The 24,617-nt window shown below is 44.3% G+C and overlaps 12 non-coding genes across 12 annotated transcripts; all 12 read right to left on the bottom strand.

Moving 5' to 3' along the window:
* Nucleotides 1-3,040: 3,040 nt before the first annotated feature.
* trnav-cac (transfer RNA valine (anticodon CAC)) lies at nt 3,041-3,113 on the bottom strand. The gene has a single exon. It is a non-coding gene; the product is annotated as a tRNA-Val (tRNA).
* Nucleotides 3,114-6,219: 3,106 nt separating this feature from the next.
* Nucleotides 6,220-6,292, bottom strand: trnav-aac (transfer RNA valine (anticodon AAC)). Its single transcript has one exon. It is a non-coding gene; the product is annotated as a tRNA-Val (tRNA).
* Nucleotides 6,293-6,454: 162 nt separating this feature from the next.
* trnav-cac (transfer RNA valine (anticodon CAC)) lies at nt 6,455-6,527 on the bottom strand. The gene has a single exon. It is a non-coding gene; the product is annotated as a tRNA-Val (tRNA).
* Nucleotides 6,528-9,351: 2,824 nt separating this feature from the next.
* trnav-cac (transfer RNA valine (anticodon CAC)) lies at nt 9,352-9,424 on the bottom strand. Its single transcript has one exon. It is a non-coding gene; the product is annotated as a tRNA-Val (tRNA).
* Nucleotides 9,425-12,547: 3,123 nt separating this feature from the next.
* On the bottom strand, nt 12,548-12,620 carry trnav-aac (transfer RNA valine (anticodon AAC)). The gene has a single exon. It is a non-coding gene; the product is annotated as a tRNA-Val (tRNA).
* Nucleotides 12,621-12,782: 162 nt separating this feature from the next.
* Nucleotides 12,783-12,855, bottom strand: trnav-cac (transfer RNA valine (anticodon CAC)). The gene has a single exon. It is a non-coding gene; the product is annotated as a tRNA-Val (tRNA).
* A 3,120-nt stretch (nt 12,856-15,975) lies between these two features.
* trnav-aac (transfer RNA valine (anticodon AAC)) lies at nt 15,976-16,048 on the bottom strand. Its single transcript has one exon. It is a non-coding gene; the product is annotated as a tRNA-Val (tRNA).
* Nucleotides 16,049-16,210: 162 nt separating this feature from the next.
* On the bottom strand, nt 16,211-16,283 carry trnav-cac (transfer RNA valine (anticodon CAC)). The gene has a single exon. It is a non-coding gene; the product is annotated as a tRNA-Val (tRNA).
* A 3,113-nt stretch (nt 16,284-19,396) lies between these two features.
* Nucleotides 19,397-19,469, bottom strand: trnav-aac (transfer RNA valine (anticodon AAC)). Its single transcript has one exon. It is a non-coding gene; the product is annotated as a tRNA-Val (tRNA).
* Nucleotides 19,470-19,639: 170 nt separating this feature from the next.
* trnav-cac (transfer RNA valine (anticodon CAC)) lies at nt 19,640-19,712 on the bottom strand. Its single transcript has one exon. It is a non-coding gene; the product is annotated as a tRNA-Val (tRNA).
* A 3,105-nt stretch (nt 19,713-22,817) lies between these two features.
* Nucleotides 22,818-22,890, bottom strand: trnav-aac (transfer RNA valine (anticodon AAC)). Its single transcript has one exon. It is a non-coding gene; the product is annotated as a tRNA-Val (tRNA).
* A 162-nt stretch (nt 22,891-23,052) lies between these two features.
* On the bottom strand, nt 23,053-23,125 carry trnav-cac (transfer RNA valine (anticodon CAC)). The gene has a single exon. It is a non-coding gene; the product is annotated as a tRNA-Val (tRNA).
* Nucleotides 23,126-24,617: the final 1,492 nt, after the last annotated feature.

Below are 24,617 nucleotides of genomic sequence, written 5' to 3'. Positions count from 1 at the left end.
TGTACTTGAATTGGCTCATTTAAGATGCCAAACTTCTTGCATTTATGGCAGACGAGAGAAGACGGCTGCAGTCAAGTAAGTTCTACTGAGATGCTGTTGTTCCTCGCTGGAGCTGCTCTGGGTCTTCTGTGGTTGTGGTGCCAGAAGAAAGGGTCCTGTGGCGCAGGGTGTTGCTGATAGTGGTAGAGAGCAGGGTGTGGAGGTCCAGGCCTTGGGCGGTGGGGTCCAGGATGTGGGTGGCGAGGCCCAGGCCGGGGGTACAGTGAGTTGGTGATAGGGTGCAGGTCTCTGGGTAGGGGCTGTAGTGTAGGGCTCAGTTGAGTGTGGAGAGACGATGTTTTGTGGTGCTGCGTGAATAATATGTCTCGCTGGCGGAGGGGTAGTGGCTGCTCTGGCATTCTTTGGGAGGCTGCCAGGGGTTCAACCCAGGGCCACGTCTTTAAGGGTTTTTGCAAACATATGAACACTGTCTTTATGGAGGTGGACGTGGTCATGGAGGTGGTTGAGGTCCAGTGTGGGATGATGTGCCAGGTGAACGTTTGGCATTTCAGCACATCTACGGGAGATGTCTGTGTTTACTCTTTGTATGGTGTGAGGATGGACGTCTGATCTTGGTAGGATGGTGGAGATAACTACTTTTGAAGTTGGGAAGGTTTGTGTTGCTTTAATGGCCACCCGTGTCACTGATTCTGCCACTCGCTCTTGTTGTGCCCTCAGGTCATTCGTGCCCACATGGATGATGATGTGGCTGGGTTCACCCAGATTTTTCCTGTTCAGTTGTTGTAGGGCATTATCTGTTTTTGGGCGCCAGAGTTTTAATGTTTTGTGGCCAGGAAAGAGCTGTTTTTCATTGATGAACTTACCATTTAAATCAATTAAGATGATGACTTCTGCATTCTGAAGGGCATTTTCTTGCTCTTGGGGGCCTTCAGAGGCCTCTGCCTGTGACGTCGGTGGTGGTGTTGCTGCTGGAGTGCTGGACTTTGGTGTCAGAGTGTGGGATGCTGCTGTCTGGCTGGTGGGAGAGCTGGGCTGCTGCTGCTTGCAGGTGTGTGTGAGGCTCTCTGTCTGTTCTCTCAGGCGTTGTATTTCTCCCTCTCTGAGCAGCAGCTCCTCCCTGGCTGTTCTCAGTTCTTTACTCAGGGTCTCTCTGTCCTGCTGCAGTTTTCGTATCTCTCCTCTTAACTCCTTAACACTTGCTTCAAAGTCTCGTGTGAGGTGACTGAGTTTAGTTTCCAGGTGTTGTAAGCACTCACTGGATGTTGCATAGGAGAGTGTTAGTTCCCTGAGCTCCACCAGCTCTACCTCTTGTAGGGAGAGACTGTTTCCGATCTGAGTGACAGGCTGCTCCAGCTGTGAGTCGCAGTCACCAGTGTTAGGCTCCGTCCCCTCCTGCCCCTCCCTTGAGCTCTGGGCTTCACTGTCTCCTGCAGCTCCTTGTGTTTGTTTCTCGGTCTCTGCCAGAGCTTTTAGGCTGGTAAAGTTTGCCTGGACAGAGCTGAGACATGCTTCAGTCCCCTGGAACATTATGGTTCCATTATGGTAGATATCTACAGTTAGAAATGCCTTGTTAGTGTCGTTTTCCTCATAAATTTGAATTTGTCTGCCATTACAGATGCCTAGTTTTCTATAACTTTTGTAATATTGACAGATAATCTTGCGCCAAACATTACAGTCTGTTGTGTAGAGGAGCAGATTAGTGATGATGGCTCTGTCCCCTTTTTGTGAAACGTCTGCCATTAGAGTCTCTGGGCTGTTCTTCAGCAGGCTGTATTTAAAGGCTTTCTTGTCCTTTGCGTTCTTGATCGTCTGTAGGTATGTGATGGAGTGGGTGAGGGGCTCCCCTGCAGTGGATTCCATTGTTTTGGTTTGGTTCGGTTTTCTCTAACTGTCACTTTTTATCTGTCACTGTCAGACTGCTGCTAGTTTTTATGCTATTTTCTATATTATTCAATATATTTCACTCAACCAAGAAATAGCTTTCTTTTTCTTTAGTTCTGTTTCACTAATTTGCAACAGTCTTTTACAGTAAATGCAGTGTAGATGGAGACTCAGTCTTGCCTGTTATTTGGATGTGAATTGATTCCAGTATCTTCTGTTTTGTCCAGTTCTCCTCCCGATTGCACTGCCTTGGTGTTTCCCAGTTGCCTTAATATTAATATTAATAAAAACAATTCTTAATATTCCTCCTCTTGCTTTTATCTTCTATTTGATATATGTTTTGTTAGGTTTGTTTCACTCCAGAGGCGAAAAAAATTGTAAAATTTCAAGAGCTTATGTGGATCATGACCTGTTGCTGGTTTGCTCAATCTCTCTCTCTCTCTCTCTCTCTCTCTCTATTTATATATATATATATATATATATATATATATATATATATATATGTTTTTTTTTTGCAGTAGTTTGTTAACTCGTTTTTCTAATATGCTGTTTTAGTTTATCATTTGGTTACAGTCATATTATATGCTTTACGAAATAACTTGTGTTAAGACGTATTTTATTGCCATTTTAGACTAACAGATATGGCCGAGCTCGTGACCTGCTGTTGTGTTAACACTTAATTTTGAGCAAGACAGGTCGAGTGGTGTTTCAGATGGTAAGAACTAATCAGAAGTACATACTGTGTAATGCTGTTTATTCAGAAATGAATTTGTTTTTCACATGGGCGTTAGGTCTAAAACTAAAGATGGGAGTGGAGTACTTGCCATGTTTTGCAAATGCAAGGTTTTGTCGCCATCTTGTGATAAAAGCCAGTACTGCTTTTATAGATAGAAACTTTTATCAAAAAGCGTTTGAATTTAGAAATATCAAATTGCATATTTTGTTTGAATAAGTCTGTCGTATGGGGTTATTTTTTTCCTAGGCATTAACGTCCACCAAAATATCAAATTTTCACAACCAAGCATATTTTGCTTGTCCGTTGAGTGAACTCCTGCATTTTAATTACAGTCACTGCGCTGTACATATGCAGATATAATATATGGGTCTTAAACCCATTTTGTTTGATATAACGTGAACTGAAACACTAAGAAGTGCAGTTTGTTCCCGCCCGGTTTCGAACCGGGGACCTTTCGCGTGTGAGGCGAACGTGATAACCACTACACTACAGGAACTAAGCTGACTTTAAATGGGGATATGCACTTCGGTTTTTTGTACTACTTGTGTATTACCTGTGTACTTGAATTGGCTCATTTAAGATGCCAAACTTCTTGCATTTATGGCAGACGAGAGAAGACGGCTGCAGTCAAGTAAGTTCTACTGAGATGCTGTTGTTCCTCGCTGGAGCTGCTCTGGGTCTTCTGTGGTTGTGGTGCCAGAAGAAAGGGTCCTGTGGCGCAGGGTGTTGCTGATAGTGGTAGAGAGCAGGGTGTGGAGGTCCAGGCCTTGGGCGGTGGGGTCCAGGATGTGGGTGGCGAGGCCCAGGCCGGGGGTACAGTGAGTTGGTGATAGGGTGCAGGTCTCTGGGTAGGGGCTGTAGTGTAGGGCTCAGTTGAGTGTGGAGAGACGATGTTTTGTGGTGCTGCGTGAATAATATGTCTCGCTGGCGGAGGGGTAGTGGCTGCTCTGGCATTCTTTGGGAGGCTGCCAGGGGTTCAACCCAGGGCCACGTCTTTAAGGGTTTTTGCAAACATATGAACACTGTCTTTATGGAGGTGGACGTGGTCATGGAGGTGGTTGAGGTCCAGTGTGGGATGATGTGCCAGGTGAACGTTTGGCATTTCAGCACATCTACGGGAGATGTCTGTGTTTACTCTTTGTATGGTGTGAGGATGGACGTCTGATCTTGGTAGGATGGTGGAGATAACTACTTTTGAAGTTGGGAAGGTTTGTGTTGCTTTAATGGCCACCCGTGTCACTGATTCTGCCACTCGCTCTTGTTGTGCCCTCAGGTCATTCGTGCCCACATGGATGATGATGTGGCTGGGTTCACCCAGATTTTTCCTGTTCAGTTGTTGTAGGGCATTATCTGTTTTTGGGCGCCAGAGTTTTAATGTTTTGTGGCCAGGAAAGAGCTGTTTTTCATTGATGAACTTACCATTTAAATCAATTAAGATGATGACTTCTGCATTCTGAAGGGCATTTTCTTGCTCTTGGGGGCCTTCAGAGGCCTCTGCCTGTGACGTCGGTGGTGGTGTTGCTGCTGGAGTGCTGGACTTTGGTGTCAGAGTGTGGGATGCTGCTGTCTGGCTGGTGGGAGAGCTGGGCTGCTGCTGCTTGCAGGTGTGTGTGAGGCTCTCTGTCTGTTCTCTCAGGCGTTGTATTTCTCCCTCTCTGAGCAGCAGCTCCTCCCTGGCTGTTCTCAGTTCTTTACTCAGGGTCTCTCTGTCCTGCTGCAGTTTTCGTATCTCTCCTCTTAACTCCTTAACACTTGCTTCAAAGTCTCGTGTGAGGTGACTGAGTTTAGTTTCCAGGTGTTGTAAGCACTCACTGGATGTTGCATAGGAGAGTGTTAGTTCCCTGAGCTCCACCAGCTCTACCTCTTGTAGGGAGAGACTGTTTCCGATCTGAGTGACAGACTGCTCCAGCTGTGAGTCGCAGTCACCAGTGTTAGGCTCCGTCCCCTCCTGCCCCTCCCTTGAGCTCTGGGCTTCACTGTCTCCTGCAGCTCCTTGTGTTTGTTTCTCGGTCTCTGCCAGAGCTTTTAGGCTGGTAAAGTTTGCCTGGACAGAGCTGAGACATGCTTCAGTCCCCTGGAACATTATGGTTCCATTATGGTAGATATCTACAGTTAGAAATGCCTTGTTAGTGTCGTTTTCCTCATAAATTTGAATTTGTCTGCCATTACAGATGCCTAGTTTTCTATAACTTTTGTAATATTGACAGATAATCTTGCGCCAAACATTACAGTCTGTTGTGTAGAGGAGCAGATTAGTGATGATGGCTCTGTCCCCTTTTTGTGAAACGTCTGCCATTAGAGTCTCTGGGCTGTTCTTCAGCAGGCTGTATTTAAAGGCTTTCTTGTCCTTTGCGTTCTTGATCGTCTGTAGGTATGTGATGGAGTGGGTGAGGGGCTCCCCTGCAGTGGATTCCATTGTTTTGGTTTGGTTCGGTTTTCTCTAACTGTCACTTTTTATCTGTCACTGTCAGACTGCTGCTAGTTTTTATGCTATTTTCTATATTATTCAATATATTTCACTCAACCAAGAAATAGCTTTCTTTTTCTTTAGTTCTGTTTCACTAATTTGCAACAGTCTTTTACAGTAAATGCAGTGTAGATGGAGACTCAGTCTTGCCTGTTATTTGGATGTGAATTGATTCCAGTATCTTCTGTTTTGTCCAGTTCTCCTCCCGATTGCACTGCCTTGGTGTTTCCCAGTTGCCTTAATATTAATATTAATAAAAACAATTCTTAATATTCCTCCTCTTGCTTTTATCTTCTATTTGATATATGTTTTGTTAGGTTTGTTTCACTCCAGAGGCGAAAAAAATTGTAAAATTTCAAGAGCTTATGTGGATCATGACCTGTTGCTGGTTTGCTCAATCTCTCTCTCTCTCTCTCTCTCTCTCTCTCTCTCTCTCTCTCTCTCTATATATATATATATATATATATATATATATGTTTTTTTTTTTGCAGTTTTAGTTTGTTAACTCGTTTTTCTAATATGCTGTTTTAGTTTATCATTTGGTTACAGTCATATTATATGCTTTACGAAATAACTTGTGTTAAGACGTATTTTATTGCCATTTTAGACTAACAGATATGGCCGAGCTCGTGACCTGCTGTTGTGTTAACACTTAATTTTGAGCAAGACAGGTCGAGTGGTGTTTCAGATGGTAAGAACTAATCAGAAGTACATACTGTGTAATGCTGTTTATTCAGAAATGAATTTGTTTTTCACATGGGCGTTAGGTCTAAAACTAAAGATGGGAGTGGAGTACTTGCCATGTTTTGCAAATGCAAGGTTTTGTCGCCATCTTGTGATAAAAGCCAGTACTGCTTTTATAGATAGAAACTTTTATCAAAAAGCGTTTGAATTTAGAAATATCAAATTGCATATTTTGTTTGAATAAGTCTGTCGTATGGGGTTATTTTTTTCCTAGGCATTAACGTCCACCAAAATATCAAATTTTCACAACCAAGCATATTTTGCTTGTCCGTTGAGTGAACTCCTGCATTTTAATTACAGTCACTGCGCTGTACATATGCAGATATAATATATGGGTCTTAAACCCATTTTGTTTGATATAACGTGAAATGAAACACTAAGAAGAGCAGTTTGTTCCCGCCCGGTTTCGAACCGGGGACCTTTCGCGTGTTAGGCGAACGTGATAACCACTACACTACGGGAACTGAGCTGACCACAATCGGGGATATGCACCTCGATTTTGTGTACTACTACATGTGTACTGCTTGTATACTACTTGTGTACTTGAATTGGCTCCTTTAAGATGCCAAACTTTTAAACCCATTTTGTTTGATATAACGTGAAATGAAACACTAAGAAGTGCAGTTTGTGCCCGCCCGGTTTCGAACCGGGGACCTTTCGCGTGTGAGGCGAACGTGATAACCACTACACTACAGGAACTAAGCTGACTTTAAATGGGGATATGCACTTCGGTTTTTTGTACTACTTGTGTATTACCTGTGTACTTGAATTGGCTCATTTAAGATGCCAAACTTCTTGCATTTATGGCAGACGAGAGAAGACGGCTGCAGTCAAGTAAGTTCTACTGAGATGCTGTTGTTCCTCGCTGGAGCTGCTCTGGGTCTTCTGTGGTTGTGGTGCCAGAAGAAAGGGTCCTGTGGCGCAGGGTGTTGCTGATAGTGGTAGAGAGCAGGGTGTGGAGGTCCAGGCCTTGGGCGGTGGGGTCCAGGATGTGGGTGGCGAGGCCCAGGCCGGGGGTACAGTGAGTTGGTGATAGGGTGCAGGTCTCTGGGTAGGGGCTGTAGTGTAGGGCTCAGTTGAGTGTGGAGAGACGATGTTTTGTGGTGCTGCGTGAATAATATGTCTCGCTGGCGGAGGGGTAGTGGCTGCTCTGGCATTCTTTGGGAGGCTGCCAGGGGTTCAACCCAGGGCCACGTCTTTAAGGGTTTTTGCAAACATATGAACACTGTCTTTATGGAGGTGGACGTGGTCATGGAGGTGGTTGAGGTCCAGTGTGGGATGATGTGCCAGGTGAACGTTTGGCATTTCAGCACATCTACGGGAGATGTCTGTGTTTACTCTTTGTATGGTGTGAGGATGGACGTCTGATCTTGGTAGGATGGTGGAGATAACTACTTTTGAAGTTGGGAAGGTTTGTGTTGCTTTAATGGCCACCCGTGTCACTGATTCTGCCACTCGCTCTTGTTGTGCCCTCAGGTCATTCGTGCCCACATGGATGATGATGTGGCTGGGTTCACCCAGATTTTTCCTGTTCAGTTGTTGTAGGGCATTATCTGTTTTTGGGCGCCAGAGTTTTAATGTTTTGTGGCCAGGAAAGAGCTGTTTTTCATTGATGAACTTACCATTTAAATCAATTAAGATGATGACTTCTGCATTCTGAAGGGCATTTTCTTGCTCTTGGGGGCCTTCAGAGGCCTCTGCCTGTGACGTCGGTGGTGGTGTTGCTGCTGGAGTGCTGGACTTTGGTGTCAGAGTGTGGGATGCTGCTGTCTGGCTGGTGGGAGAGCTGGGCTGCTGCTGCTTGCAGGTGTGTGTGAGGCTCTCTGTCTGTTCTCTCAGGCGTTGTATTTCTCCCTCTCTGAGCAGCAGCTCCTCCCTGGCTGTTCTCAGTTCTTTACTCAGGGTCTCTCTGTCCTGCTGCAGTTTTCGTATCTCTCCTCTTAACTCCTTAACACTTGCTTCAAAGTCTCGTGTGAGGTGACTGAGTTTAGTTTCCAGGTGTTGTAAGCACTCACTGGATGTTGCATAGGAGAGTGTTAGTTCCCTGAGCTCCACCAGCTCTACCTCTTGTAGGGAGAGACTGTTTCCGATCTGAGTGACAGGCTGCTCCAGCTGTGAGTCGCAGTCACCAGTGTTAGGCTCCGTCCCCTCCTGCCCCTCCCTTGAGCTCTGGGCTTCACTGTCTCCTGCAGCTCCTTGTGTTTGTTTCTCGGTCTCTGCCAGAGCTTTTAGGCTGGTAAAGTTTGCCTGGACAGAGCTGAGACATGCTTCAGTCCCCTGGAACATTATGGTTCCATTATGGTAGATATCTACAGTTAGAAATGCCTTGTTAGTGTCGTTTTCCTCATAAATTTGAATTTGTCTGCCATTACAGATGCCTAGTTTTCTATAACTTTTGTAATATTGACAGATAATCTTGCGCCAAACATTACAGTCTGTTGTGTAGAGGAGCAGATTAGTGATGATGGCTCTGTCCCCTTTTTGTGAAACGTCTGCCATTAGAGTCTCTGGGCTGTTCTTCAGCAGGCTGTATTTAAAGGCTTTCTTGTCCTTTGCGTTCTTGATCGTCTGTAGGTATGTGATGGAGTGGGTGAGGGGCTCCCCTGCAGTGGATTCCATTGTTTTGGTTTGGTTCGGTTTTCTCTAACTGTCACTTTTTATCTGTCACTGTCAGACTGCTGCTAGTTTTTATGCTATTTTCTATATTATTCAATATATTTCACTCAACCAAGAAATAGCTTTCTTTTTCTTTAGTTCTGTTTCACTAATTTGCAACAGTCTTTTACAGTAAATGCAGTGTAGATGGAGACTCAGTCTTGCCTGTTATTTGGATGTGAATTGATTCCAGTATCTTCTGTTTTGTCCAGTTCTCCTCCCGATTGCACTGCCTTGGTGTTTCCCAGTTGCCTTAATATTAATATTAATAAAAACAATTCTTAATATTCCTCCTCTTGCTTTTATCTTCTATTTGATATATGTTTTGTTAGGTTTGTTTCACTCCAGAGGCGAAAAAAATTGTAAAATTTCAAGAGCTTATGTGGATCATGACCTGTTGCTGGTTTGCTCAATCTCTCTCTCTCTCTCTCTCTCTCTCTCTCTCTCTATATTTCTGAATAAACAGCATTACACAGTATGTACTTCTGATTAGTTCTTACCATCTGAAACACCACTCGACCTGTCTTGCTCAAAATTAAGTGTTAACACAACAGCAGGTCACGAGCTCGGCCATATCTGTTAGTCTAAAATGGCAATAAAATACGTCTTAACACAAGTTATTTCGTAAAGCATATAATATGACTGTAACCAAATGATAAACTAAAACAGCATATTAGAAAAACGAGTTAACAAACTAAAACTGCAAAAAAAAAAACATATATATATATATGCACCTCGATTTTGTGTACTACTACATGTGTACTGCTTGTATACTACTTGTGTACTTGAATTGGCTCCTTTAAGATGCCAAACTTTTAAACCCATTTTGTTTGATATAACGTGAAATGAAACACTAAGAAGTGCAGTTTGTGCCCGCCCGGTTTCGAACCGGGGACCTTTCGCGTGTGAGGCGAACGTGATAACCACTACACTACAGGAACTAAGCTGACTTTAAATGGGGATATGCACTTCGGTTTTTTGTACTACTTGTGTATTACCTGTGTACTTGAATTGGCTCATTTAAGATGCCAAACTTCTTGCATTTATGGCAGACGAGAGAAGACGGCTGCAGTCAAGTAAGTTCTACTGAGATGCTGTTGTTCCTCGCTGGAGCTGCTCTGGGTCTTCTGTGGTTGTGGTGCCAGAAGAAAGGGTCCTGTGGCGCAGGGTGTTGCTGATAGTGGTAGAGAGCAGGGTGTGGAGGTCCAGGCCTTGGGCGGTGGGGTCCAGGATGTGGGTGGCGAGGCCCAGGCCGGGGGTACAGTGAGTTGGTGATAGGGTGCAGGTCTCTGGGTAGGGGCTGTAGTGTAGGGCTCAGTTGAGTGTGGAGAGACGATGTTTTGTGGTGCTGCGTGAATAATATGTCTCGCTGGCGGAGGGGTAGTGGCTGCTCTGGCATTCTTTGGGAGGCTGCCAGGGGTTCAACCCAGGGCCACGTCTTTAAGGGTTTTTGCAAACATATGAACACTGTCTTTATGGAGGTGGACGTGGTCATGGAGGTGGTTGAGGTCCAGTGTGGGATGATGTGCCAGGTGAACGTTTGGCATTTCAGCACATCTACGGGAGATGTCTGTGTTTACTCTTTGTATGGTGTGAGGATGGACGTCTGATCTTGGTAGGATGGTGGAGATAACTACTTTTGAAGTTGGGAAGGTTTGTGTTGCTTTAATGGCCACCCGTGTCACTGATTCTGCCACTCGCTCTTGTTGTGCCCTCAGGTCATTCGTGCCCACATGGATGATGATGTGGCTGGGTTCACCCAGATTTTTCCTGTTCAGTTGTTGTAGGGCATTATCTGTTTTTGGGCGCCAGAGTTTTAATGTTTTGTGGCCAGGAAAGAGCTGTTTTTCATTGATGAACTTACCATTTAAATCAATTAAGATGATGACTTCTGCATTCTGAAGGGCATTTTCTTGCTCTTGGGGGCCTTCAGAGGCCTCTGCCTGTGACGTCGGTGGTGGTGTTGCTGCTGGAGTGCTGGACTTTGGTGTCAGAGTGTGGGATGCTGCTGTCTGGCTGGTGGGAGAGCTGGGCTGCTGCTGCTTGCAGGTGTGTGTGAGGCTCTCTGTCTGTTCTCTCAGGCGTTGTATTTCTCCCTCTCTGAGCAGCAGCTCCTCCCTGGCTGTTCTCAGTTCTTTACTCAGGGTCTCTCTGTCCTGCTGCAGTTTTCGTATCTCTCCTCTTAACTCCTTAACACTTGCTTCAAAGTCTCGTGTGAGGTGACTGAGTTTAGTTTCCAGGTGTTGTAAGCACTCACTGGATGTTGCATAGGAGAGTGTTAGTTCCCTGAGCTCCACCAGCTCTACCTCTTGTAGGGAGAGACTGTTTCCGATCTGAGTGACAGGCTGCTCCAGCTGTGAGTCGCAGTCACCAGTGTTAGGCTCCGTCCCCTCCTGCCCCTCCCTTGAGCTCTGGGCTTCACTGTCTCCTGCAGCTCCTTGTGTTTGTTTCTCGGTCTCTGCCAGAGCTTTTAGGCTGGTAAAGTTTGCCTGGACAGAGCTGAGACATGCTTCAGTCCCCTGGAACATTATGGTTCCATTATGGTAGATATCTACAGTTAGAAATGCCTTGTTAGTGTCGTTTTCCTCATAAATTTGAATTTGTCTGCCATTACAGATGCCTAGTTTTCTATAACTTTTGTAATATTGACAGATAATCTTGCGCCAAACATTACAGTCTGTTGTGTAGAGGAGCAGATTAGTGATGATGGCTCTGTCCCCTTTTTGTGAAACGTCTGCCATTAGAGTCTCTGGGCTGTTCTTCAGCAGGCTGTATTTAAAGGCTTTCTTGTCCTTTGCGTTCTTGATCGTCTGTAGGTATGTGATGGAGTGGGTGAGGGGCTCCCCTGCAGTGGATTCCATTGTTTTGGTTTGGTTCGGTTTTCTCTAACTGTCACTTTTTATCTGTCACTGTCAGACTGCTGCTAGTTTTTATGCTATTTTCTATATTATTCAATATATTTCACTCAACCAAGAAATAGCTTTCTTTTTCTTTAGTTCTGTTTCACTAATTTGCAACAGTCTTTTACAGTAAATGCAGTGTAGATGGAGACTCAGTCTTGCCTGTTATTTGGATGTGAATTGATTCCAGTATCTTCTGTTTTGTCCAGTTCTCCTCCCGATTGCACTGCCTTGGTGTTTCCCAGTTGCCTTAATATTAATATTAATAAAAACAATTCTTAATATTCCTCCTCTTGCTTTTATCTTCTATTTGATATATGTTTTGTTAGGTTTGTTTCACTCCAGAGGCGAAAAAAATTGTAAAATTTCAAGAGCTTATGTGGATCATGACCTGTTGCTGGTTTGCTCAATCTCTCTCTCTCTCTCTCTCTCTCTCTCTCTCTCTCTCTCTCTCTCTCTCTCTCTCTCTCTATATATATATATATATATATATATATATATATGTTTTTTTTTTTTGCAGTTTTAGTTTGTTAACTCGTTTTTCTAATATGCTGTTTTAGTTTATCATTTGGTTACAGTCATATTATATGCTTTACGAAATAACTTGTGTTAAGACGTATTTTATTGCCATTTTAGACTAACAGATATGGCCGAGCTCGTGACCTGCTGTTGTGTTAACACTTAATTTTGAGCAAGACAGGTCGAGTGGTGTTTCAGATGGTAAGAACTAATCAGAAGTACATACTGTGTAATGCTGTTTATTCAGAAATGAATTTGTTTTTCACATGGGCGTTAGGTCTAAAACTAAAGATGGGAGTGGAGTACTTGCCATGTTTTGCAAATGCAAGGTTTTGTCGCCATCTTGTGATAAAAGCCAGTACTGCTTTTATAGATAGAAACTTTTATCAAAAAGCGTTTGAATTTAGAAATATCAAATTGCATATTTTGTTTGAATAAGTCTGTCGTATGGGGTTATTTTTTTCCTAGGCATTAACGTCCACCAAAATATCAAATTTTCACAACCAAGCATATTTTGCTTGTCCGTTGAGTGAACTCCTGCATTTTAATTACAGTCACTGCGCTGTACATATGCAGATATAATATATGGGTCTTAAACCCATTTTGTTTGATATAACGTGAAATGAAACACTAAGAAGTGCAGTTTGTTCCCGCCCGGTTTCGAACCGGGGACCTTTCGCGTGTTAGGCGAACGTGATAACCACTACACTACGGGAACTGAGCTGACCACAATCGGGGATATGCACCTCGATTTTGTGTACTACTACATGTGTACTGCTTGTATACTACTTGTGTACTTGAATTGGCTCCTTTAAGATGCCAAACTTTTAAACCCATTTTGTTTGATATAACGTGAAATGAAACACTAAGAAGTGCAGTTTGTGCCCGCCCGGTTTCGAACCGGGGACCTTTCGCGTGTGAGGCGAACGTGATAACCACTACACTACAGGAACTAAGCTGACTTTAAATGGGGATATGCACTTCGGTTTTTTGTACTACTTGTGTATTACCTGTGTACTTGAATTGGCTCATTTAAGATGCCAAACTTCTTGCATTTATGGCAGACGAGAGAAGACGGCTGCAGTCAAGTAAGTTCTACTGAGATGCTGTTGTTCCTCGCTGGAGCTGCTCTGGGTCTTCTGTGGTTGTGGTGCCAGAAGAAAGGGTCCTGTGGCGCAGGGTGTTGCTGATAGTGGTAGAGAGCAGGGTGTGGAGGTCCAGGCCTTGGGCGGTGGGGTCCAGGATGTGGGTGGCGAGGCCCAGGCCGGGGGTACAGTGAGTTGGTGATAGGGTGCAGGTCTCTGGGTAGGGGCTGTAGTGTAGGGCTCAGTTGAGTGTGGAGAGACGATGTTTTGTGGTGCTGCGTGAATAATATGTCTCGCTGGCGGAGGGGTAGTGGCTGCTCTGGCATTCTTTGGGAGGCTGCCAGGGGTTCAACCCAGGGCCACGTCTTTAAGGGTTTTTGCAAACATATGAACACTGTCTTTATGGAGGTGGACGTGGTCATGGAGGTGGTTGAGGTCCAGTGTGGGATGATGTGCCAGGTGAACGTTTGGCATTTCAGCACATCTACGGGAGATGTCTGTGTTTACTCTTTGTATGGTGTGAGGATGGACGTCTGATCTTGGTAGGATGGTGGAGATAACTACTTTTGAAGTTGGGAAGGTTTGTGTTGCTTTAATGGCCACCCGTGTCACTGATTCTGCCACTCGCTCTTGTTGTGCCCTCAGGTCATTCGTGCCCACATGGATGATGATGTGGCTGGGTTCACCCAGATTTTTCCTGTTCAGTTGTTGTAGGGCATTATCTGTTTTTGGGCGCCAGAGTTTTAATGTTTTGTGGCCAGGAAAGAGCTGTTTTTCATTGATGAACTTACCATTTAAATCAATTAAGATGATGACTTCTGCATTCTGAAGGGCATTTTCTTGCTCTTGGGGGCCTTCAGAGGCCTCTGCCTGTGACGTCGGTGGTGGTGTTGCTGCTGGAGTGCTGGACTTTGGTGTCAGAGTGTGGGATGCTGCTGTCTGGCTGGTGGGAGAGCTGGGCTGCTGCTGCTTGCAGGTGTGTGTGAGGCTCTCTGTCTGTTCTCTCAGGCGTTGTATTTCTCCCTCTCTGAGCAGCAGCTCCTCCCTGGCTGTTCTCAGTTCTTTACTCAGGGTCTCTCTGTCCTGCTGCAGTTTTCGTATCTCTCCTCTTAACTCCTTAACACTTGCTTCAAAGTCTCGTGTGAGGTGACTGAGTTTAGTTTCCAGGTGTTGTAAGCACTCACTGGATGTTGCATAGGAGAGTGTTAGTTCCCTGAGCTCCACCAGCTCTACCTCTTGTAGGGAGAGACTGTTTCCGATCTGAGTGACAGGCTGCTCCAGCTGTGAGTCGCAGTCACCAGTGTTAGGCTCCGTCCCCTCCTGCCCCTCCCTTGAGCTCTGGGCTTCACTGTCTCCTGCAGCTCCTTGTGTTTGTTTCTCGGTCTCTGCCAGAGCTTTTAGGCTGGTAAAGTTTGCCTGGACAGAGCTGAGACATGCTTCAGTCCCCTGGAACATTATGGTTCCATTATGGTAGATATCTACAGTTAGAAATGCCTTGTTAGTGTCGTTTTCCTCATAAATTTGAATTTGTCTGCCATTACAGATGCCTAGTTTTCTATAACTTTTGTAATATTGACAGATAATCTTGCGCCAAACATTACAGTCTGTTGTGTAGAGGAGCAGATTAGTGATGATGGCTCTGTCCCCTTTTTGTGAAACGTCTGCCATTAGAGTCTCTGGGCTGTTCTTCAGCAGGCTGTATTTAAAGGCTTTCTTGTCCTTTGCGTTCTTGATCGTCTGTAGGTATGTGATGGAGTGGGTGAGGGGCTCCCCTGCAGTGGATTCCATTGTTTTGGTTTGGTTCGGTTTTCTCTAACTGTCACTTTTTATCTGTCACTGTCAGACTGCTGCTAGTTTTTATGCTATTTTCTATATTATTCAATATATTTCACTCAACCAAGAAATAGCTTTCTTTTTCTTTAGTTCTGTTTCACTAATTTGCAACAGTCTTTTACAGTAAATGCAGTGTAGATGGAGACTCAGTCTTGCCTGTTATTTGGATGTGAATTGATTCCAGTATCTTCTGTTTTGTCCAGTTCTCCTCCCGATTGCACTGCCTTGGTGTTTCCCAGTTGCCTTAATATTAATATTAATAAAAACAATTCTTAATATTCCTCCTCTTGCTTTTATCTTCTATTTGATATATGTTTTGTTAGGTTTGTTTCACTCCAGAGGCGAAAAAAATTGTAAAATTTCAAGAGCTTATGTGGATCATGACCTGTTGCTGGTTTGCTCAATCTCTCTCTCTCTCTCTCTCTCTCTCTCTCTCTCTCTCTCTCTCTCTATCTCTATATATATATATATATATATATATATATATATATATATGTTTTTTTTTTTGCAGTTTTAGTTTGTTAACTCGTTTTTCTAATATGCTGTTTTAGTTTATCATTTGGTTACAGTCATATTATATGCTTTACGAAATAACTTGTGTTAAGACGTATTTTATTGCCATTTTAGACTAACAGATATGGCCGAGCTCGTGACCTGCTGTTGTGTTAACACTTAATTTTGAGCAAGACAGGTCGAGTGGTGTTTCAGATGGTAAGAACTAATCAGAAGTACATACTGTGTAATGCTGTTTATTCAGAAATGAATTTGTTTTTCACATGGGCGTTAGGTCTAAAACTAAAGATGGGAGTGGAGTACTTGCCATGTTTTGCAAATGCAAGGTTTTGTCGCCATCTTGTGATAAAAGCCAGTACTGCTTTTATAGATAGAAACTTTTATCAAAAAGCGTTTGAATTTAGAAATATCAAATTGCATATTTTGTTTGAATAAGTCTGTCGTATGGGGTTATTTTTTTCCTAGGCATTAACGTCCACCAAAATATCAAATTTTCACAACCAAGCATATTTTGCTTGTCCGTTGAGTGAACTCCTGCATTTTAATTACAGTCACTGCGCTGTACATATGCAGATATAATATATGGGTCTTAAACCCATTTTGTTTGATATAACGTGAAATGAAACACTAAGAAGTGCAGTTTGTTCCCGCCCGGTTTCGAACCGGGGACCTTTCGCGTGTTAGGCGAACGTGATAACCACTACACTACGGGAACTGAGCTGACCACAATCGGGGATATGCACCTCGATTTTGTGTACTACTACATGTGTACTGCTTGTATACTACTTGTGTACTTGAATTGGCTCCTTTAAGATGCCAAACTTTTAAACCCATTTTGTTTGATATAACGTGAAATGAAACACTAAGAAGTGCAGTTTGTGCCCGCCCGGTTTCGAACCGGGGACCTTTCGCGTGTGAGGCGAACGTGATAACCACTACACTACAGGAACTAAGCTGACTTTAAATGGGGATATGCACTTCGGTTTTTTGTACTACTTGTGTATTACCTGTGTACTTGAATTGGCTCATTTAAGATGCCAAACTTCTTGCATTTATGGCAGACGAGAGAAGACGGCTGCAGTCAAGTAAGTTCTACTGAGATGCTGTTGTTCCTCGCTGGAGCTGCTCTGGGTCTTCTGTGGTTGTGGTGCCAGAAGAAAGGGTCCTGTGGCGCAGGGTGTTGCTGATAGTGGTAGAGAGCAGGGTGTGGAGGTCCAGGCCTTGGGCGGTGGGGTCCAGGATGTGGGTGGCGAGGCCCAGGCCGGGGGTACAGTGAGTTGGTGATAGGGTGCAGGTCTCTGGGTAGGGGCTGTAGTGTAGGGCTCAGTTGAGTGTGGAGAGACGATGTTTTGTGGTGCTGCGTGAATAATATGTCTCGCTGGCGGAGGGGTAGTGGCTGCTCTGGCATTCTTTGGGAGGCTGCCAGGGGTTCAACCCAGGGCCACGTCTTTAAGGGTTTTTGCAAACATATGAACACTGTCTTTATGGAGGTGGACGTGGTCATGGAGGTGGTTGAGGTCCAGTGTGGGATGATGTGCCAGGTGAACGTTTGGCATTTCAGCACATCTACGGGAGATGTCTGTGTTTACTCTTTGTATGGTGTGAGGATGGACGTCTGATCTTGGTAGGATGGTGGAGATAACTACTTTTGAAGTTGGGAAGGTTTGTGTTGCTTTAATGGCCACCCGTGTCACTGATTCTGCCACTCGCTCTTGTTGTGCCCTCAGGTCATTCGTGCCCACATGGATGATGATGTGGCTGGGTTCACCCAGATTTTTCCTGTTCAGTTGTTGTAGGGCATTATCTGTTTTTGGGCGCCAGAGTTTTAATGTTTTGTGGCCAGGAAAGAGCTGTTTTTCATTGATGAACTTACCATTTAAATCAATTAAGATGATGACTTCTGCATTCTGAAGGGCATTTTCTTGCTCTTGGGGGCCTTCAGAGGCCTCTGCCTGTGACGTCGGTGGTGGTGTTGCTGCTGGAGTGCTGGACTTTGGTGTCAGAGTGTGGGATGCTGCTGTCTGGCTGGTGGGAGAGCTGGGCTGCTGCTGCTTGCAGGTGTGTGTGAGGCTCTCTGTCTGTTCTCTCAGGCGTTGTATTTCTCCCTCTCTGAGCAGCAGCTCCTCCCTGGCTGTTCTCAGTTCTTTACTCAGGGTCTCTCTGTCCTGCTGCAGTTTTCGTATCTCTCCTCTTAACTCCTTAACACTTGCTTCAAAGTCTCGTGTGAGGTGACTGAGTTTAGTTTCCAGGTGTTGTAAGCACTCACTGGATGTTGCATAGGAGAGTGTTAGTTCCCTGAGCTCCACCAGCTCTACCTCTTGTAGGGAGAGACTGTTTCCGATCTGAGTGACAGGCTGCTCCAGCTGTGAGTCGCAGTCACCAGTGTTAGGCTCCGTCCCCTCCTGCCCCTCCCTTGAGCTCTGGGCTTCACTGTCTCCTGCAGCTCCTTGTGTTTGTTTCTCGGTCTCTGCCAGAGCTTTTAGGCTGGTAAAGTTTGCCTGGACAGAGCTGAGACATGCTTCAGTCCCCTGGAACATTATGGTTCCATTATGGTAGATATCTACAGTTAGAAATGCCTTGTTAGTGTCGTTTTCCTCATAAATTTGAATTTGTCTGCCATTACAGATGCCTAGTTTTCTATAACTTTTGTAATATTGACAGATAATCTTGCGCCAAACATTACAGTCTGTTGTGTAGAGGAGCAGATTAGTGATGATGGCTCTGTCCCCTTTTTGTGAAACGTCTGCCATTAGAGTCTCTGGGCTGTTCTTCAGCAGGCTGTATTTAAAGGCTTTCTTGTCCTTTGCGTTCTTGATCGTCTGTAGGTATGTGATGGAGTGGGTGAGGGGCTCCCCTGCAGTGGATTCCATTGTTTTGGTTTGGTTCGGTTTTCTCTAACTGTCACTTTTTATCTGTCACTGTCAGACTGCTGCTAGTTTTTATGCTATTTTCTATATTATTCAATATATTTCACTCAACCAAGAAATAGCTTTCTTTTTCTTTAGTTCTGTTTCACTAATTTGCAACAGTCTTTTACAGTAAATGCAGTGTAGATGGAGACTCAGTCTTGCCTGTTATTTGGATGTGAATTGATTCCAGTATCTTCTGTTTTGTCCAGTTCTCCTCCCGATTGCACTGCCTTGGTGTTTCCCAGTTGCCTTAATATTAATATTAATAAAAACAATTCTTAATATTCCTCCTCTTGCTTTTATCTTCTATTTGATATATGTTTTGTTAGGTTTGTTTCACTCCAGAGGCGAAAAAAATTGTAAAATTTCAAGAGCTTATGTGGATCATGACCTGTTGCTGGTTTGCTCAATCTCTCTCTCTCTCTCTCTCTCTCTATATATATATATATATATATATATATATATATATATATATATATATATATATATATATATATATGTTTTTTTTTGCAGTAGTTTGTTAACTCGTTTTTCTAATATGCTGTTTTAGTTTATCATTTGGTTACAGTCATATTATATGCTTTACGAAATAACTTGTGTTAAGACGTATTTTATTGCCATTTTAGACTAACAGATATGGCCGAGCTCGTGACCTGCTGTTGTGTTAACACTTAATTTTGAGCAAGACAGGTCGAGTGGTGTTTCAGATGGTAAGAACTAATCAGAAGTACATACTGTGTAATGCTGTTTATTCAGAAATGAATTTGTTTTTCACATGGGCGTTAGGTCTAAAACTAAAGATGGGAGTGGAGTACTTGCCATGTTTTGCAAATGCAAGGTTTTGTCGCCATCTTGTGATAAAAGCCAGTACTGCTTTTATAGATAGAAACTTTTATCAAAAAGCGTTTGAATTTAGAAATATCAAATTGCATATTTTGTTTGAATAAGTCTGTCGTATGGGGTTATTTTTTTCCTAGGCATTAACGTCCACCAAAATATCAAATTTTCACAACCAAGCATATTTTGCTTGTCCGTTGAGTGAACTCCTGCATTTTAATTACAGTCACTGCGCTGTACATATGCAGATATAATATATGGGTCTTAAACCCATTTTGTTTGATATAACGTGAACTGAAACACTAAGAAGTGCAGTTTGTTCCCGCCCGGTTTCGAACCGGGGACCTTTCGCGTGTTAGGCGAACGTGATAACCACTACACTACAGGAACTGAGCTGACTACAATCGGGGATATGCACCTCGATTTTGTGTACTACTACATGTGTACTGCTTGTGTACTAGTATACTACTTGTGTACTTGAATTGGCTCCTTTAAGATGCCAAACTTTTAAACCCATTTTGTTTGATATAACGTGAAATGAAACACTAAGAAGTGCAGTTTGTTCCCGCCCGGTTTCGAACCGGGGACCTTTCGCGTGTGAGGCGAACGTGATAACCACTACACTACAGGAACTAAGCTGAGTTTAAATGGGGATATGCACTTCGGTTTTTTGTACTACTTGTGTATTACCTGTGTACTTGAATTGGCTCATTTAAGATGCCAAACTTCTTGCATTTATGGCAGACGAGAGAAGACGGCTGCAGTCAAGTAAGTTCTACTGAGATGCTGTTGTTCCTCGCTGGAGCTGCTCTGGGTCTTCTGTGGTTGTGGTGCCAGAAGAAAGGGTCCTGTGGCGCAGGGTGTTGCTGATAGTGGTAGAGAGCAGGGTGTGGAGGTCCAGGCCTTGGGCGGTGGGGTCCAGGATGTGGGTGGCGAGGCCCAGGCCGGGGGTACAGTGAGTTGGTGATAGGGTGCAGGTCTCTGGGTAGGGGCTGTAGTGTAGGGCTCAGTTGAGTGTGGAGAGACGATGTTTTGTGGTGCTGCGTGAATAATATGTCTCGCTGGTGGAGGGGTAGTGGCTGCTCTGGCATTCTTTGGGAGGCTGCCAGGGGTTCAACCCAGGGCCACATCTTTAAGGGTTTTTGCAAACATATGAACACTGTCTTTATGGAGGTGGACGTGGTCATGGAGGTGGTTGAGGTCCAGTGTGGGATGATGTGCCAGGTGAACGTTTGGCATTTCAGCACATCTACGGGAGATGTCTGTGTTTACTCTTTGTATGGTGTGAGGATGGACGTCTGATCTTGGTAGGATGGTGGAGATAACTACTTTTGAAGTTGGGAAGGTTTGTGTTGCTTTAATGGCCACCCGTGTCACTGATTCTGCCACTCGCTCTTGTTGTGCCCTCAGGTCATTCGTGCCCACATGGATGATGATGTGGCTGGGTTCACCCAGATTTTTCCTGTTCAGTTGTTGTAGGGCATTATCTGTTTTTGGGCGCCAGAGTTTTAATGTTTTGTGGCCAGGAAAGAGCTGTTTTTCATTGATGAACTTACCATTTAAATCAATTAAGATGATGACTTCTGCATTCTGAAGGGCATTTTCTTGCTCTTGGGGGCCTTCAGAGGCCTCTGCCTGTGACGTCGGTGGTGGTGTTGCTGCTGGAGTGCTGGACTTTGGTGTCAGAGTGTGGGATGCTGCTGTCTGGCTGGTGGGAGAGCTGGGCTGCTGCTGCTTGCAGGTGTGTGTGAGGCTCTCTGTCTGTTCTCTCAGGCGTTGTATTTCTCCCTCTCTGAGCAGCAGCTCCTCCCTGGCTGTTCTCAGTTCTTTACTCAGGGTCTCTCTGTCCTGCTGCAGTTTTCGTATCTCTCCTCTTAACTCCTTAACACTTGCTTCAAAGTCTCGTGTGAGGTGACTGAGTTTAGTTTCCAGGTGTTGTAAGCACTCACTGGATGTTGCATAGGAGAGTGTTAGTTCCCTGAGCTCCACCAGCTCTACCTCTTGTAGGGAGAGACTGTTTCCGATCTGAGTGACAGGCTGCTCCAGCTGTGAGTCGCAGTCACCAGTGTTAGGCTCCGTCCCCTCCTGCCCCTCCCTTGAGCTCTGGGCTTCACTGTCTCCTGCAGCTCCTTGTGTTTGTTTCTCGGTCTCTGCCAGAGCTTTTAGGCTGGTAAAGTTTGCCTGGACAGAGCTGAGACATGCTTCAGTCCCCTGGAACATTATGGTTCCATTATGGTAGATATCTACAGTTAGAAATGCCTTGTTAGTGTCGTTTTCCTCATAAATTTGAATTTGTCTGCCATTACAGATGCCTAGTTTTCTATAACTTTTGTAATATTGACAGATAATCTTGCGCCAAACATTACAGTCTGTTGTGTAGAGGAGCAGATTAGTGATGATGGCTCTGTCCCCTTTTTGTGAAACGTCTGCCATTAGAGTCTCTGGGCTGTTCTTCAGCAGGCTGTATTTAAAGGCTTTCTTGTCCTTTGCGTTCTTGATCGTCTGTAGGTATGTGATGGAGTGGGTGAGGGGCTCCCCTGCAGTGGATTCCATTGTTTTGGTTTGGTTCGGTTTTCTCTAACTGTCACTTTTTATCTGTCACTGTCAGACTGCTGCTAGTTTTTATGCTATTTTCTATATTATTCAATATATTTCACTCAACCAAGAAATAGCTTTCTTTTTCTTTAGTTCTGTTTCACTAATTTGCAACAGTCTTTTACAGTAAATGCAGTGTAGATGGAGACTCAGTCTTGCCTGTTATTTGGATGTGAATTGATTCCAGTATCTTCTGTTTTGTCCAGTTCTCCTCCCGATTGCACTGCCTTGGTGTTTCCCAGTTGCCTTAATATTAATATTAATAAAAACAATTCTTAATATTCCTCCTCTTGCTTTTATCTTCTATTTGATATATGTTTTGTTAGGTTTGTTTCACTCCAGAGGCGAAAAAAATTGTAAAATTTCAAGAGCTTATGTGGATCATGACCTGTTGCTGGTTTGCTCAATCTCTCTCTCTCTCTCTCTCTCTCTCTATTTCTATATATATATATATATATATATATATATATATATATATATATATATGTTTTTTTTTTTGCAGTAGTTTGTTAACTCGTTTTTCTAATATGCTGTTTTAGTTTATCATTTGGTTACAGTCATATTATATGCTTTACGAAATAACTTGTGTTAAGACGTATTTTATTGCCATTTTAGACTAACAGATATGGCCGAGCTCGTGACCTGCTGTTGTGTTAACACTTAATTTTGAGCAAGACAGGTCGAGTGGTGTTTCAGATGGTAAGAACTAATCAGAAGTACATACTGTGTAATGCTGTTTATTCAGAAATGAATTTGTTTTTCACATGGGCGTTAGGTCTAAAACTAAAGATGGGAGTGGAGTACTTGCCATGTTTTGCAAATGCAAGGTTTTGTCGCCATCTTGTGATAAAAGCCAGTACTGCTTTTATAGATAGAAACTTTTATCAAAAAGCGTTTGAATTTAGAAATATCAAATTGCATATTTTGTTTGAATAAGTCTGTCGTATGGGGTTATTTTTTTCCTAGGCATTAACGTCCACCAAAATATCAAATTTTCACAACCAAGCATATTTTGCTTGTCCGTTGAGTGAACTCCTGCATTTTAATTACAGTCACTGCGCTGTACATATGCAGATATAATATATGGGTCTTAAACCCATTTTGTTTGATATAACGTGAACTGAAACACTAAGAAGTGCAGTTTGTTCCCGCCCGGTTTCGAACCGGGGACCTTTCGCGTGTTAGGCGAACGTGATAACCACTACACTACGGGAACTGAGCTGACCACAATCGGGGATATGCACCTCGATTTTGTGTACTACTACATGTGTACTGCTTGTATACTACTTGTGTACTTGAATTGGCTCCTTTAAGATGCCAAACTTTTAAACCCATTTTGTTTGATATAACGTGAAATGAAACACTAAGAAGTGCAGTTTGTTCCCGCCCGGTTTCGAACCGGGGACCTTTCGCGTGTGAGGCGAACGTGATAACCACTACACTACAGGAACTAAGCTGAGTTTAAATGGGGATATGCACTTCGGTTTTTTGTACTACTTGTGTATTACCTGTGTACTTGAATTGGCTCATTTAAGATGCCAAACTTCTTGCATTTATGGCAGACGAGAGAAGACGGCTGCAGTCAAGTAAGTTCTACTGAGATGCTGTTGTTCCTCGCTGGAGCTGCTCTGGGTCTTCTGTGGTTGTGGTGCCAGAAGAAAGGGTCCTGTGGCGCAGGGTGTTGCTGATAGTGGTAGAGAGCAGGGTGTGGAGGTCCAGGCCTTGGGCGGTGGGGTCCAGGATGTGGGTGGCGAGGCCCAGGCCGGGGGTACAGTGAGTTGGTGATAGGGTGCAGGTCTCTGGGTAGGGGCTGTAGTGTAGGGCTCAGTTGAGTGTGGAGAGACGATGTTTTGTGGTGCTGCGTGAATAATATGTCTCGCTGGTGGAGGGGTAGTGGCTGCTCTGGCATTCTTTGGGAGGCTGCCAGGGGTTCAACCCAGGGCCACATCTTTAAGGGTTTTTGCAAACATATGAACACTGTCTTTATGGAGGTGGACGTGGTCATGGAGGTGGTTGAGGTCCAGTGTGGGATGATGTGCCAGGTGAACGTTTGGCATTTCAGCACATCTACGGGAGATGTCTGTGTTTACTCTTTGTATGGTGTGAGGATGGACGTCTGATCTTGGTAGGATGGTGGAGATAACTACTTTTGAAGTTGGGAAGGTTTGTGTTGCTTTAATGGCCACCCGTGTCACTGATTCTGCCACTCGCTCTTGTTGTGCCCTCAGGTCATTCGTGCCCACATGGATGATGATGTGGCTGGGTTCACCCAGATTTTTCCTGTTCAGTTGTTGTAGGGCATTATCTGTTTTTGGGCGCCAGAGTTTTAATGTTTTGTGGCCAGGAAAGAGCTGTTTTTCATTGATGAACTTACCATTTAAATCAATTAAGATGATGACTTCTGCATTCTGAAGGGCATTTTCTTGCTCTTGGGGGCCTTCAGAGGCCTCTGCCTGTGACGTCGGTGGTGGTGTTGCTGCTGGAGTGCTGGACTTTGGTGTCAGAGTGTGGGATGCTGCTGTCTGGCTGGTGGGAGAGCTGGGCTGCTGCTGCTTGCAGGTGTGTGTGAGGCTCTCTGTCTGTTCTCTCAGGCGTTGTATTTCTCCCTCTCTGAGCAGCAGCTCCTCCCTGGCTGTTCTCAGTTCTTTACTCAGGGTCTCTCTGTCCTGCTGCAGTTTTCGTATCTCTCCTCTTAACTCCTTAACACTTGCTTCAAAGTCTCGTGTGAGGTGACTGAGTTTAGTTTCCAGGTGTTGTAAGCACTCACTGGATGTTGCATAGGAGAGTGTTAGTTCCCTGAGCTCCACCAGCTCTACCTCTTGTAGGGAGAGACTGTTTCCGATCTGAGTGACAGGCTGCTCCAGCTGTGAGTCGCAGTCACCAGTGTTAGGCTCCGTCCCCTCCTGCCCCTCCCTTGAGCTCTGGGCTTCACTGTCTCCTGCA

This window comes from Myxocyprinus asiaticus, chromosome 31, assembly GCF_019703515.2.
Source record: "Myxocyprinus asiaticus isolate MX2 ecotype Aquarium Trade chromosome 31, UBuf_Myxa_2, whole genome shotgun sequence".
Taxonomy (NCBI): Eukaryota; Metazoa; Chordata; class Actinopteri; order Cypriniformes; family Catostomidae; genus Myxocyprinus; species Myxocyprinus asiaticus.
This window is presented reverse-complemented; position numbering and strand designations above follow the sequence as displayed.